Below are 13,129 nucleotides of genomic sequence, written 5' to 3' on the forward strand. Positions count from 1 at the left end.
GGGCCTATTTTATTTTTGAAACACAACGACCTCCAAGTTTCATCCACTGTCACACAAAATGCAACTTCTTATTTCAGAGCCAGTAGCATCTTACCCATTTCTTTATTAGAATTGTTAGAATTGTTTCCACTCCTGGGCTGCTGTGGTGAGGGCTACCATGAGCAGAGTGCAGATGGCTCTTTATGTACCCTTTGTATACACATCCATTTGCTGAATTGCAGTAGCATTAATATAGTTTTTGTGGGTTTTCGATCCTGTTTTCCATGTGGCTGTGTTAATAAATTCCCACCAACATTTATAATGATGTTAAAAAAAAAGGAAGATTGGGAACATCTTTATGACTGTATCTTAATTTGACTCCCTGAAGCACACATAAACATATTTTCGTGGTCAGAGCTTTTACGCTCATTCACAAAGAAAGACTGTTCTCTGCACTTCTGGTCCCTCAGGTACTGAGGCAAGAACCCTGACAGACACATTCACAGCCCAAGTCAAATTCCAAGGCAAGCATCAGGTTACTAGTGTTATTCATACCATTTACTGCTGAAAATGGCTCTGGATAGTTCACACTGTCTACAAATAAAGAAACATGGAAAAAATGTCAACCAGCTTCTCTTCCCTGAGGACACAGGATGTCTGGCCATCATATGCAGAACAAGTAGACAAACAGCCCCAGGGATTTACTCGGACATGGGAAACACAGGTTTTTGTTCCTCTGAGAACTGAATTCTATGCCATCCAAATATCCTCAGATCCACATTAACCCTTGACAAACTGTACAACCAAATGAGAAGAACTTAAAAAAAATCAATGTTCAAGGACATTGAGATGTCATTGTTGTAGATATAAGGAATATCCCTACATGTGTCAATTTGAACTCACAGAGTCACAGAATCATCATAATGGGAATGGGTAGAAACAATACTGACTGTTTACTGCAGTTCTTTTATGAGGAATTTAAGCAAGTGTTAGAGGTTCTATTATCTAGAGAACATGATCTATACTATAACTTAAGAGATAGATAGATAGATAGATAGATAGATAGATAGATAGACAGATAGACAGACAGAGAGAGAGAGAGAGATACATAGACCTGTTTTATGAATTCCAAGAATTAGTAGCACATGACAATATGGTTACTGATAGCTCTGAGACAGAGTTCAAAACCTGGGTGCATGATTTCACCAGATTCTCATAACACACCTATAAGGGAAAGGAGATACTAGTAGTCGTATAGTGAAAATGTGGTGCTTGGGTCCCCTTTCCCATTGATAGGTAGTGGGAATAATGTAAAATTATCTGATGTTCTGTAAGTCTCTTCAGCTCTTAGACTCACTTCATATACATGAGAATTAGGAACCCATCACCTTCTTTCTTAACCCCATTGATTACTGCAAAAAGAGTTCAAGCGATACTAGACAGGAAGCTTCATTTGTATAAACTAATACACTCATAGGTAAAGTTGTATCTGTATTATCTTGGGAAGATAACAGATTTATCCCTTCTTTAGTCATTGCCCAGCAAGAAGAACAAAACATTTTACATATGTTGTTATAAGGCAACCTTCCTGTTAGCATGAAGTCTAACATGGCAACCAAAAAGGAGAAGCCCAAGCTACTTAACAACTCCATGAAGTGTGTAAAGCTTTCAGGAAGCCAAGAAAACACTGTGAAAGTTGCAGGTGGTAAAATTATCAATTTCATCTGGGCTAATTTTAATACGTTCCTTTCAAGATGGTGTTTTGCTACACCCCCATAGCCATTTCAGAGGTGTTTTAATAAACACTTCTCTTTTATGGCTGCCAATCATTTTTATCATCTCCCCATGTTCCACAGAAGTTATCAACATCCATTCACCATATCTTAAAAGTCTTCATTTAGTACTACTAATTGTTGGTCCTGTCTTTTCCACCCCATGTGCTTTACTAGATATTCTCAGAGTGTTGCTTCATAGCATGGAGGTTTATGGGCTGGGCTTTTCTTTTTGCTCCTCCATTTTGGGTCACATCAGGGCTACTTCTGTGAAATTCAATTAGAACCTTATAATAGTTCTCTATTTATTTCATTACTTCAAAAACAAACAGTAAGATCTTGAAAGGAGCCTACAACTGCTGGCGAGAATTTATTAACACTTGTCAAAAAACGTGGGTTGTTTTCTCTCTTAAGCAGATCAATCAACTCTACTTCAATTGTTGAGTCCCTTAGCTCTCAATGCTGAACATACACTTGTCTTGGCCCCTAAAACATGTTTTAAAAGAACACCTTAGTTCATCACAGCCATGACATGCTTCAGAAAATTTCCCCCATTTACTTGGAAAACAAAAGTCACTTTTCATTCAACATAATAGTTATCTAGCAACCATAAAAGAATTAGGTTTAAAATTGGATTATTTTGGAGTAAGGAGCCTTGGGAAAAAGAAATTTCTGTAATTTTAACAAGATTTAAAGCTCATTTGCTATACTCTTTACCAAACAGCAAAAGGGAAGCCAATTCAGCAAATCAGTGCAATTCTGAGTACATGAAAAAGCAAAGAAACACACAAGTAAAGCAAAATGATCAAAATTAGGAAATACCAGCATCCAAAATTTATCTCTGAAATCAACAACCTACTGTTGACACTGTGTGTTTGTGTGTGTGTGTGTGTGTGTGTGTGTGTGTGTTGAAAAAGTAAAAATTAAAGACAATTCTTATTTTAGGAAATAACTATTATTTCAAAGCCTCAACATTAAGAAGTAGTAAAAACAGCAATGTAATGAAAGGAACATCAATGCACACACACACACACACACACACACACACACACACACACACCATATTCACAGAGAGAGACACACATACACACAGAGAGAGACACATACAGACACAGACACAAAGACAGACACACACATGCAGATAGACCAACACAGACATACACAGAGATATGCATACACAGAGACAAAAAGACACAAATACACAGAGAGACAAATAGCCACACATAGAAAGACACACATAACACACACACACACACACACACACACACACACACACAAGATGTACTATGTTCACCTAGAAAGCATTTTATTGCCTTTAAATCCTAAAGCATAAATACTTCTGAAACCACTGCAATATTCAAACACAGGGGCTCAGGAGTAAAACATTAAGATTAAATGACAGCATCCTCAGGGCAGACATAACACTTATGGGCAAAAATAAGGTCAATGGGGAAATATGACATCCAGAAGTGGTTAGTACTTGGTATAAAGACCTTTAGATAGTATGAGGGAGAGAGGAAGACAAGATGAGCAGGAAGATAATATAAGATCATTATTTTCTAAAAAAAAAATTAAACACACCACTTGAATAAGTACATAAAGTTTTGCTGTGTGGTACATTTTCTTCTTAATTGCAGAGTAATTGCAAAACAAAACACTATGCCTCTCTATGGAGTCTAACTTCTTTTCAGTACCAATTCACTGCCCTTGGCATGCTTGTTTGATAGACTAGCTGGCTTAACAATGTGGCAAAAACTTTGTTAGTATTTACAAAGCAATAAAATCCACAACAATCATGTCAATTCTATTTACTGTGTATATATGGTCTCAGCATCAGAAGCATCACTTTTCCTAGCAGAGAAGTGATATTTCTGTCAGCCTCAGAGAAGTACTAGATGACTGCAAAGTGAATTTCCCTTTCATATTTTCTTACAATGAATATTTGCACGATGCTTTATGGTTTACAAAGAGCTGTTCTTATTCACGATCCTCCCTAGTTTTGCTTAATCCCAGGATGTTCCATCAAACTTCTGGTAAATTTTCTTGTACAATATGTGTTTGTCTTGCTATCACTGTAACCTTCAAGTGGCAAGCCATGTACTGAAGGAAAAACAACCTTTCAAAGACTTCCAAACACTGAATTACAACACTCCGTTTCATTGCTTAATTTATAAGTGGTTAAGTTAAATATACATTTCTGGCCATGGGTTTTAATTTTAGTCTTAGAAACTAGAAGTTAGTAAGAATTACCACCACTAAAAAGATACAATAGATCTAATGGAGAAAAATCAGCCTGAAATGTTTCTTTTTACTGGTTTTCATTGAAAATTGCCCTATTGCAAAAGTAATTGGCCTAAAAGAAATTTGAAGCTAAGGTCACACTTAAAAGTGTGCACCTACAATAACCTATGTTCAAACATTGCAATTTGAGTTGGCCATTCAAGAAATTGTTAATAGGCCATTAAATCGTACATTTGTCCTTTCATCCTTCCTTAAAAATTATGGTGACCTTAAAAAGGAGTTGTCTTGGCATTTGGGACCCCATATTTCAATAACTCATGATCAGCTCTCTGAGATCAACGATCTTACCACAGTAATAATTATTCACCCTAACTCTATTCCTTCAGGGTTGAGCTGATCAACCAGACTAAGGTTCTACTATGTAATGGTATAGTTCTGCATGCATGCAGGCCTTTTAATGATATCCGATTACTTTGATGCAATGAAATTTTGTGTTTGTATGGTTTTAATCCCACAGATACTTCAAACATACAACACTGATTGTATGTAAAACATTAGGGAATTATGACTGCAAGATTCATTCATTTAAACTGGCTTGTCTCAAAACTGAGAACAGTCCACACTATATTCCAATAGTCCACTAAAACAAGGGCAGGGGTCCTTATTGTCAGAGTTTGAGTGTTTTATCAGTACCTCTAAGTTGATAATCTATTTTGGCACCTCCCATTGATACCCAACAAGGCCATCCTCTGCAGGAGGCCTTGCAGCTGGAGCCATGGGTCTGTCCATGTATACTCTTTGGATGATGGATTTGTCCCTGGGAACCCTGGTTGGTTGGTATTGTTCGTATGGGGTTACAAACCCCTTCAGTTCCTTCAGTCCTTTCTCTAACTTCTCCACTGGGGACCCCATTCTCAGTTCAATAGTTGACTATGAGCATCCGCCTCTGTATTTGTCATGCTCTGGCAGACCCTCTCAGGAGACAGCTATATCAGGCTCCTGTCAGCATGCACTTCTTGGCATCAGCAATATTGTCTAAGTTTGGTGGCTGTATATGGGCTGGATCCCCAGGTGGGGCAGTTTCTGGGTGACTCTAATCAAGCAAGTAAAAGATCTGTATGACAAGAACTTCAAGTCTCTAAAGAAAGGAATTGAAGAAGAGCTCAGAAGATGGAGAGATCTCCCATACTCATGGATTGGCAGGATGAATATAGTAAAAATGGCCATTTTACCAAATCAATCTACAGATTCAATGCAATCCCCATCAAAATTCCAACTCAATTCTTCATAGAGTTAGAAAGAGCAATTTTCAAATTCACTTGGAGTAACAAAAAACCAAGGATAGCAGAAAACTATTCTCAACAATAAAAGAACTTCTGGGGAATCACCATCCCTGACCTCAAGCTGTATTACAGAGCAACGGTGATAAAAACTACATGGTACTGGTACAGAGACAGGCAGGTAGATCAATGGTTTAGAATTGAACCCATAAACCTATTATGGTCACTTGATCTTTGACAAAGGAGCTAAAGCCATTCAATGGAACAAAGATAGCATTTTCAACAAATGGTGCTGGTTCAACTGGAAGTCAGAACGAGAATGTAAAAGAATGCAAATTATCACCCTGTACAAAGCTCAAGTCCAAGGGGATCAAGGACCTCTACATAAAACCAGTTACACTCAAACTAACAGAAGATAAAGTGGGGAAGAGCCTTGAACTCATTTTCTTAAGGTTTTCAAAGGATTTTCATGCAAGCACCTTAGGCCAAAAGTAGTGCCAATGAAGACTAGATCAAAGAACTGGGCTCATCCAAAGGCATCCGAAATCTGAGAATGAAAACACTCATACGAAGTGAGAGGCCATGGCTTCATTATGTCTTACCCATCTAGTACCAGAATGGAGTCAGATAAAATCGGAAGTTAATAGCACTATCCTAGGACACTGAGAAATGAGGCAGAATGCATATGCTCAGTAAGTAGGGGGGAGGCAAGCTAGTTTAGAAGTGGAGTCATTGTTAGAGCAAATCAACATTTGATAAATAGCACTAACTTAAGTTTCTTTTCTCTTATAAACTATCGTGGTTCACAGGTATTGATGAAAGAAACACCATAACCAAGCTGTATATGTCACACCACTTATGTGGTGACACATAAGGATACACTACTGTTCCAAATGATCACAAAGCTGATCATCTTTGGTCCCAAGAAGAATTTGTCGGCAGTTCTCCAGTCTGCTGTATAAAATATTTTGCAGAGTCATTTCTTACTGGGCTACTCGGCTTCCATTTTTCACTCAACAGGACATTTCCTGCAACACTTTTCTCTCAGTCTCTGCATCACTGTGTTCTAAATTTCTTCTAATTTCAATGACCATCTCCTCTCAAGTTCCTCTGTGAACATCCTAACTATTGGTATGCCTGATCCCGATTCTCAATCTTTTCTCCGTATTTACTTAATTATTCTTTTTTCCTCTTCAGTGAACTTCAATGTGTCCTTGGGACCAGCAGGAGATATCATCTGGAGGTATTAAAAATGAAAATTATCAAACCTTATCCTAACCCAAATTAATTAAATACCTGGAAATTAGTACTTGGAAATCTGTCTTGGCAAAGCAGCTTTCAGTGTGATTCTGGTGCACACAGATACTTGAGGACAACAGTTATAGATTTTCTCATTCAGGCATACACACACACACACACACACACACACACACACACACACACACACACGCAAATCATTGTATGAGTTGAGCTCTTATATCCCTCATCTAAAGCCCATCTTAGATTCCAGATGGTATATCCGACTGCTACACTGCCCTTCCCTATTAGTTGATTAACAGATCAGACTTAAAACCAGCTATTTAGAAATCTCAATATCCGTTACTCTAGCAGTGTTACCCCACTAGTTCTCAGTAAATTATGCAACCATTTTACCAATAGTTCTAATTAAAAAGCCAGAATCTGTATGATGCCTCTGTTTCAACTCTTTCTTACCAAATTTATCAGCAAGTTCTGTCAACTCTACCTAAATTGTGTGTCTAGGATTAATTATTTTCATTTTATCATCTCCACTACTACTGCCTTAATTGAAAATTCCATCCAACGAGAAAGAACCAGCAAAATCAGAAACATTGATCAAGAAAGAGACTTTTGAGAGAAAAAAAATAGAGAAAACGTATTGTCACAAAATCAGCAAGGTGATGTTAGATACAAAGCAATAACCGATATAAATCCCCACAGAACTGAGGGAAGAGGAAGACTTGTAATACCTAAGGAGTGAAGACAAGATTTAAGATCTGATTGAGCACACACAGAGGAATGAGAGGAGAAGCTGTAAGTCAGCCTTGGTCTCAGAAAGTAAACAATAGGGGTTATAAAGAGGAGGAAAAGGTTAGAATAGTTATCACAAATAAAGATTAATGCAAAATAATGTAAAGCAGAAGTAAACCACTGTACAGTGAATTTATATTCTGAAGTATATAAGTACTTCTGCCTAGAAATGTGTTATATTTTTCATGATAACTTCTCAAGTGATCAATGTATCTATATGTTAATATAGACAAAAACCACAGGAATTATTTTATGATTTTTACTTTGAACTGCTGAGGACACTGAAGAATGTGGACTTGCTAACACATATTTTATCACAGAAAATGATGTAACAAAAATATAACCACCATGCTTCTAATTAGGTGGCACATTCCTCACTTCATTGCTAACTATTTATATGGTTTTTTAAAAAGACACCTACTCATCAATGGGAGGAGAGGCCCTTGGTTATGTGAAGGCTCCATGCCCCAGTGTAGAGGAATGCCAGGACAGGGAGGCAGGATTGGTTGGGTGGTTGGGGGAGCACCTTCATAGAAGCAGGGGGAGGGGATGGGATAGGGGGCTGCCGGAGGGGAAACCAGGAAGTGTATATAAGTAAAATATGTGATAAAAAGCGACACCTACTCAAGAAAGAAAGTTAGGAAGGAAGGAAGGAAGGAAGGAAGGAAGGAAGGAAGGAAGGAAGGAAGGGGCCTACTCTAGCATCAAAACAAGCTAGGAAAAAAAGAAAATCTAAGATAAATTAAAACTGGTAAGGGAAAATGACTCTCATCAAAAATAATGAACTTTAGCACTAAATTATTACATGAAAGCCGAATAAAATGTTCATAGATCTCACATATTTGTTTATATGTAAAATTAATACATTACTCAATATGTCTGTACAGCTATAAATATGGAGTTTAGTAGCTTTCGGTTGCTGTTAAATTTTGGCTATAATATAAACTGAACGAATGCAAGTCTACTTCCATACCACAGAACAAGGAAAGAACAGTGGAGATTTAGTATATACATGGAGGCTAATGTCTTCTCTCTACAGAAAGCAGAAAGATAACTGGTCTTGTTCTTAAGGTTGCAACTATTTTCTACACTTAAATCTGTTTAGTTTGTAGTTATTCATTAGTTAGTTAGCTAACTAAAACTGGTCCTATGATAGATATCTGTCTACGAACGCCAAGGCAGATGGCTGCAGGCAATGAGCTATCCTAGCCAGAGAATAAGGAACCAGAAGAAGATGATCTACCTCACTGCAAGACTCAGAGAAATCTAAGAGCAGACAGGGAAGGTGAAGGAGGTGTTACCACACTAAAGGGGGAGGTACTCCCACCCCTGTTTCTACAAGTAACCTAAATTGTTGGAGTAAGTGCTACTCAACATAGAATCTGGATGGGGACCAGTCCAGAACTATTATTATTCATGGCTCAAAATGAAATACGTAAATTGAATGTTTAAAAACTTCTGTATTCATTTGATGAAGTACTAATGGGTCTGTTGAATTAAGTAATAAACAGTGAAGCATTGTATTTTGAACCCGTTCATTTATTTCATTATGCTAACAATTCATTTTAAAGTATTAATCGATAATAGATTGGAAACTAAAAAAAAAAATTAAAACTGATTTTCAAATGGATGGCTGTACAAAAACATGTTTGTGATGCTGACAGTAGCTTCATTTATGACTACCAAATTTTGGAATCAACAAAGTTGTCTTCCAGTAAATGAGCACATAAGTAAACATGTCCCAAGAGTGGAATATTGTTCAATGAGAAAGAGAATGAGCTAACAAGCCACAAAAAGGTATAAATGAAATTTAAATGTGAATGTGAACATTGAGTGGTATAAGACTAGAATAAAGAAATCGGGGCTGGGGATTTGGCTCAGTGGTAGAGCACTTACCTAGGAAGCGCAAGGCCCTGGGTTCGGTCCCCAGCTCCGGAAAAAAAGAACCAAAAAAAAAAAAAAAAAAGAAATCAATACATTGTGTTCGTCTTATAACACAGAATTCTAGAAAAAGCTAAACAATGGAAAAAGAGGTTGGTTGTCAGGGTCTAGCAGGGAGTAAGGGAGAAATAGATTATACTCAGAAAAAATATTAGGGAAGTGAAACTGTATGGCACACATCATTGATATATGTCAATATATATATATACATATATATACATATGAAAACACACACAGAATGTGCATAGCCAGGAGTGGCCAATAAGATGGAACCCTGGAGTTTGATTTGTAATGATATCCCAGTGATATTTTCCAGTTGTGTGCTGATGGTGGGTAAAGCTGTGGTATGTGGAGAGAGGCTTTATGAGGAATGGCCTTATCTTCCACTCAACTTTCTGTAATCCTAAAATGTGTTCCTTAAAACAAAGGGTCTTTGTTCTTTTTACAATTGATCCAATTCAATTGACACAAAAGAAGTTGGTTTGAGGGAGACAGATCTAGAATCAATGTCTGTTACCCAGAATCTGGGTCTACTAGATCCTCTGACCATATGAAGTATAACAGATTACCCTTATCAAACCCAAGACCCATGATGGTATGAGACTAATTACTAACTGCAAACAGAAAAAGGGATTGAAAGTGTTTAATGATAAAATTCAAACATTTTAGAAATACACAGGGTAAAATATGAAACCCTATCGTAACTCCAGCCAGAGAGATGACAAGAATCATTGATATAGTGAATGTTACACCACATTTTTATCTGTATGCATGACAATATATGTAATTATTGCGTTTCCTTTTCATTTAGCTTGTCCAGTTCTCTTGCAAATACAGAAAAATGATGGCTTTGATGAGGTAACAGTTATTATCTGTTGTGTTCCTCACAATGTTCAAAGTCTCATATGGATCATTCATTCCCTTCCCATCCCACTGTCTGGAGCAGATAGAGCAATGACACCTTTGTACAGATGTGAAGACAGAGGCACAGACATATATTTTGATCACATGGCCCTTAAATGGCTGAGTTCAGAAATAAAATGCTTATTTCCTTTTTGTTTCTTTAATAACTGCTTAGCATCCCATCTTTGACAACTTCCTTCATAATGTACATTTGGACCACCTTCATTAATTTTCAGTAGATATCATAAATGAATATGTATGGATCTGGGGAACATTATGTTCAAGTAAAATAGGCTAGACACAGAAAGTTGAGTACCATATGTCATATTTGCAGGCCAAAAATTCAACTTCAAAGAAGCAAGGATAGAATAGTGTTTACCAGAGGCTAGGAAGGAGAGATATGGAGAACGGGTAAATGGGTACTATGACAGAGGATAATTATAACTCAGAAGATAGCACATTCTACAAAGGAAAGGGAATTTTTGAGAGAATTTATCACTACCAAAAATGATACTTGGTGTGACAAGTATACTCATTTCTCTGACTGACTTCTATCCATTATATTAATGTGTCCTAATATTGTATTGGTCCCACAAATATGAATAATATCTTTTGTCATTTAACCTTTGTACATAGCATTCATTTAGCCAGGTTGACATTCTACACAAGTAAATGTCTAGCTATGGGTATATTGAAAAATTAAATATATTACATTGCAATAGGAATTGGAAATTTCCTCTAAAATAAGAGTATCAATCGATATTCCAGTCAGCTGATCACTGCAACTACCGTTTGCTCAGCCTTTTTGAAAAATCATACATCAGCACTCAAAATGTCTCTTTGAACTTGATGATCAAAAATATACCATCATCCTTATTATTGCTATAAAAATATTAATGCTGCATTATTAGGATACATTTTACTGAGGATGTGCAGGGCATCTAGACTTAGTGAATTCTTTCTTCTCTTTTGGCACTGCCTGAGAAACCCTGGCACACACTACATAACCCATAGGCCTAATGAACTCCCAGAAAATACTGACTCAGCTGTCACCCAGTTTGCTACTTTCAGTCAACCAGCAGGCGACACAAGTCTCTGGCTGACTCACTTCTTGAAGGGGATGCACTGGAAAGGGGGGGGACATAAAAGAGGTCTTCTTAACTCCCCCCCACCCTCCTCCTACCATGTATCTCATTTGCATGACATTTCTTCACCTGAGAGGCTGTTTGCCCTTTAAAAGGCATCTTGGCATTTGAGGTCCTCCAGCTATATCCTTTCTCTTCTTCCTCGGGCTGACAATTTTCCCGGAATTCGAAGAACAACCTTCACATTCGCGAAGTCTAAGGTTCACTGGCGATGCCAAATGAAACGGGAGCTAAGCATGATCAGCACTGCGCAACGGTTTGGCTCAGGCTATAAAACCTGGGCAGCTGCAGCACAGCGGAGGCTGTGGCCATTTCCCTTCTATTTTATGATCAGCCGCGGCTGCCTTGCTTTATGCTTTCATTGCATCCTGGCCTAGCAGTCTGGAGCAGCAGGCTGGAGAGATAAGGCAGTCCAGTAATAAATAAACTAGAAGGTTAAAACCACAAGAAAGGGGATGTAGGAAATTGTGATGACAGGGCCGTATGTTTAGCCTCGGATATGTGCTCGAATAGTTGGGAGCCCTTTTCCGTCTTTTGAGAGGACTTCACAGTTACACTACACTTATCATCTGAACATTCATAAATGCATATGCTTCACAGCTAGGGAAAGAGACAGCTTGACAGTGTGCATTTCTTATGGCATGTTCTAGAAGGTGAAGTGCAAATGATCGTCACAGTACAAACGGCTTGCACTCAAAACAGTCTCAATGTTCCATATTATATAGAGGAAAAATCAGGAAAGTATCAATTTACCATTGATTGGAAACAATAGACTCTCCTCTGCAGTTACCTTAGACCCACAACCGTGGAGGTAACAAAATTTTGCAACTGTGTGATACTAACAGGTAGGAGTAAATTAAAATATATCTGCTTAATTAAATAAAGTGATCATTTGATAAACAAACATGGAATGAGCAGTGGTACTTGCTAGTGTTCATTATTTTCTGTGCCACATGCAGGCTTCTATTGCACATGCAGAAGAAAGGGGGTGGGGAATTGACTGCCTAGTTTTTTCACTTTAAGACCTCGGCAATCAACTCTGAATCTGACCTGAACTCCATTATTAAGAAAGGGTATTTCAATAACTGTATCGGGAGTGAAAGACTAATTAAATAAATGTTAAACTTCTTCCTTATGTAGAAGAATGTATCTTAATGAGTTTAGCAATATGTAGGATTTTTACCTTGTAGAACACTTTCTCATATAAATTTTCGGGCCACCTCAATACACAGTTTTGCATAACCAAAAGAAACAAATCTAGGCTGGACAAAAAGCTAGGAATTAAGGGGCTGGCTGGGTGAGTCTAAGATGTATTTGCTAAAGCACGAAGGCTCCCTCTTGTGATGTGAAGCAGAGGCCAGGAGGGAGCAGGGACTTGTGCCAGCATCCCTGTGTGCATGGGAACTGCTCCTCACTGGCATTTAGTGTTTGTTTGAACCCATGCAGATCCCCTGCTACAGGTGTGAGCTCCTGTAGTCTACATAAAAAAAAAATTAAAATAGCTCGAAGCACACTGTACCAATTAAAATAAATTCCAATGAATTAAAGTTTTAAATGCCCTGAATTTCATAGGGATTTCTTGATAGGTAAATTTATGGTCTTTTACAGGGAAAAGACTTTCTAAATAGGACATAAAGGTCATGAGCCATAAATGAAGCTGCTATAAATAAAGCTTTCAAAATAAAATGCCTACACTTCCCTTAAACTAAATTCCTCAAAAAAAAAAAAAAATAAACAGAGAACACACACACACACACACACACACACACACACACACACACACACACAATTAACCTGGTGTAAATTCCGGGTTGGAGCA

General features: G+C 37.7%; 1 long non-coding RNA gene across 4 annotated transcripts in view; it reads right to left on the reverse strand.

The window, feature by feature from the left end:
- LOC102547989 (uncharacterized) overlaps window positions 1-11,701 on the reverse strand; it is a 79,276-nt gene extending 67,575 nt beyond the window's left edge. For 2 of the 4 annotated variants that reach the window (XR_015687204.1, XR_015687203.1), the window contains exons 1-2: window positions 11,349-11,701; window positions 9,218-9,251 (exon numbers count right to left, since the gene is read on the reverse strand). This is a non-coding gene — a long non-coding RNA (uncharacterized LOC102547989). Of the gene's footprint in view, window positions 1-3,545; window positions 6,510-9,217; window positions 9,252-11,348 lie in introns of those variants that run through there. The other 2 variants (XR_015687206.1, XR_015687205.1) reach the window with 2 other exon arrangements.
- Window positions 11,702-13,129: the final 1,428 nt, after the last annotated feature.

Source organism: Rattus norvegicus, chromosome 4, assembly GCF_021556685.1.
Source record: "Rattus norvegicus strain SHRSP/BbbUtx chromosome 4, alternate assembly SHRSP_T2T, whole genome shotgun sequence".
In the NCBI taxonomy this organism is placed as follows: domain Eukaryota; kingdom Metazoa; phylum Chordata; class Mammalia; order Rodentia; family Muridae; genus Rattus; species Rattus norvegicus.